This window comes from Helianthus annuus, chromosome 5 (genome assembly GCF_002127325.2).
Source record: "Helianthus annuus cultivar XRQ/B chromosome 5, HanXRQr2.0-SUNRISE, whole genome shotgun sequence".
NCBI classification, from domain to species: Eukaryota; Viridiplantae; Streptophyta; class Magnoliopsida; order Asterales; family Asteraceae; genus Helianthus; species Helianthus annuus.
This window is the reverse complement of record NC_035437.2, coordinates 119,773,357-119,776,560: the sequence shown is the minus strand read 5'-3', so window position 1 is coordinate 119,776,560 and position 3,204 is coordinate 119,773,357. Positions and strand designations below refer to the sequence as shown.

The 3,204-nt window shown below is 43.1% G+C and overlaps 1 non-coding gene across 1 annotated transcript; it reads right to left on the bottom strand.

The window, feature by feature from the left end:
* Positions 1 to 2,382: 2,382 nt before the first annotated feature.
* Positions 2,383 to 2,489, bottom strand: LOC118492678. Its single transcript, XR_004894680.1, has one exon. It is a non-coding gene; the product is annotated as a small nucleolar RNA R71 (small nucleolar RNA).
* Positions 2,490 to 3,204: the final 715 nt, after the last annotated feature.

The following is a 3,204-nucleotide window of genomic DNA, read 5'->3' as shown; positions in this document are numbered from 1 at the left end:
AGCAAAGAAGAGAAAACAGAAGCCTGAACACGCCCCGTGCTCAGCCAGCACGAGGCCGTGCCCAAGAAGCAGCAGAAAAGACAAACTTGTAGAAGCTTCCATTGCCCACCACGGGTCCGTGTCCAGTGAGCACGGGGGCGTGGTGAAAGTACAGCAGGCGCATTAATTGTAATTGCGAATTACAATTAATGAGGAGAGAGAGTGTCAGACGGGCACGGGGGCGTGTCCAGCGGACACGGGGCCGTGCCCAGCCTTCTGTTCAGCCTATAAATAGGAGTGCTTAGTTTCATTCCATCTCATCCCTTGGCACACCACCTCTCTCACACTTCATCCACCACCCACCACCACCATAACACCATCATCCACCACCATCATCCATTGTCCATCGTAGAGTGTGTGAGTCGTCTCGGGATCCAAGATTGATAGTAAGAGTTCTTGACAATCAAGGCCATGTTTGCCTAAGTCTCTTACATCACTTGGTGAAGACAAGTGTTTAGTATAATACTTTTTATTTTTAATCTTTTGCACTTTTTATTTGGTTTTGTATTAATGACTTTAATAACTAGTTGCTTATGTTGAAGGTGATCTTTCCTTATCGTTTGTCCGTGGTGTCTTGGCATTATTTTACTGTCTATATAAAATAAAAGATTTTCACCATTCATATCTCCACGGTCTATATGGAGGTATGTTGGCTACCTGGTCGGGGGTTAAGGGAACGGTTTGGTATGGGTCTTGCCCTTGTTCAGCGTTTAGAGGTCCTGCTTGGGACCTGGGTCAAATTTAGTAGGATCTCCTTCAATGCCCATAGGTATTGGATGGCGGGGATCCAAACTCTTTGACCCCCTCATAAGTTAACTACTATTAATACTATAACCCGTCTATTTAGGACTGTATCCCTGCTGACTCAGACTACTTAGCCGAGGGCAACGTCACCGCCAAAAGCGGGGCCTACCATAATTTGCATTAATAACTTAATTCATTATCTTCCAATAATCCAACCCTTTAGGATTGTATCCTTGCTGACTCAAACTACTGGGTTGAGGGTAACGTCGCCTTCAAAAGAGGGGCCTACTACAATTACTAAGATAATCTCTTAAACAAGTGCAAAAGTGCGAAAATAATCAAAGGTTATACTAATACACGAGTCGGATCCAAGTGATTCATCTTGTCTATCTGTTTTTATTTTATTTTTATTTTTCAGCATTTAGTTAGTTTTTATTTTTAGTTTAAAAACATTTTTCTCACTTTTTGATTTGATTAGACGTTGAGGATAAACCGGTATTAAAAGCTCTTGTGTCCTTGGACGACCTCGGTATCTTACCAACACTATACTACGTCCACGATGGGTGCACTTGCCCATATGTGTGTTTAGTGTTAGTGAATATCGTGTTTTATAAATTTAAAACTTGGTTAAAGGTGTAAAAAGGGCTTAATTATATATTAAAAATATATTACACTACACACGCATCAAGTTTTTGGCGCCGTTGCCGGGGATACAAGGCTTTTAAGGAAGTTAGGAATCAACGGCCTAATCATATTTTTATTTTTCTTTTTAATTTTTAGGATTTTCTTAGTTTTTTAGCTTCTGCAGAGCTCAGCACTGGCCGTGCCTGGTCGGACACGGGCCGTGCCTGGTCGGACACGGGCCGTGCCCAGCATCGTTACTGGCAGTTTTTAGTTTTCCAGGTTACAGAAGGCTGACCACGGGGCCGTGTCGGTGCAACACAGGGCCGTGTCCAACTTCCAGTAACTGGGATCTGGAAAACATTAACTGTAACTCCAACCACGGGCCGTGTTCGCTGAACACAGGGCCGTGGTGAACCTCCTGACCAGCATTCTTTTCTGTTTTTATTGCAGGACTTGGAACCCGATACCAATCTTACATAGTGTATGAGCTCCAGTTCTAATAAGGACATAAAGGAACCTCTAGAAGAACCCGAACGCTTTCTCAGAAAAAGATTAAACGCTAAAAACCAAGAGAAGGTTTCGGGTGATCCACCTCCAATGGCGGACCAACGTACCCTCATGGATTATCTACGACCCACCGTAGGTAACCTAGGCGCCGCTATCAATGCTCCGAATGTTGAAGCTAATAACTTCGAACTTCGGCCGCATTTGTTAAAAATGCTCCAAAACTCCGCAACCTTCCATGGGCTTGCGAACGAGGATCCCCATCTACATATCACTAATTTCTTAGAAATATGTGATACCTTTCGGATCAACGGAGCATCAAATGACGCCATCCGCCTCCGTATGTTTCTTTTCTCACTGAAAGACCGAGCGAAAGCTTGGCTCAACGCCCTCCCAGCTGGATCGGTAAACACCTGGGATGAACTAGCCCAAAAATTTCTATATAAGTATTTCCCTCCCGCTAAAACTGCTAAATTAATGACTGAAATTAATACATATTCACAAGAGGACGGGGAATCCTTATATGAAACTTGGGAAAGGTTCAAGGAGTTATTACGCAAGTGTCCGCATCACGGCCTTGCGATATGGCAACAAGTATCCACTTTCTATAATGGATTGTTGCCACACACAAGGCAGACACTTGATTCTAGCTCCGGGGGACTTTTAGGTAATCGACGCCCGCACGAAATATATAATCAAATTGAGGAAATTGCTCAAACCAATTTTCAATGGAACACCCCCCGGGGGAATAAATCTATTGCCCCAGGCGCCCATAAGGTCGATGAAAGCACTTCTTTACAAGCCCAAATCGAGGCCCTTTCTTCAAAAATAAAAAAATTGGAAATGACAAAAACAGTCTCGGTTATGGCTTGTGAAGGGTGTGGTGGGTCACATGAAAATTGGAGTTGTATGAAAGAAACGGACGATCAACAAGAAATGGTAAACTACATTGATAATAGACCTAGGCCGTCGGGTCCCCCAACGGGAACTTACAACCAAGGATGGCGAAACCACCCAAACCTTGGTTGGAGAGAACCCGGCAATAGTAGTAACCAACAAACCCAACGAACAAACTTTCAACAACCAAGAAATGAGTCACAAAATTTCACTCAACAACAAAGTGGACGAGAAAGGCTCGAAGATACTGTATCTCGCCTCTTCTCCGACACTGAAAAGAAAAACTCGGAAAGATTTCTACAATTAGAATCAAATTTTAGAAATCAACAAGCTAGTATTCAAAACATAGAAAAACAACTAAATCAAATAGCTCAAAATTTTGCCGAGAGACCGCAA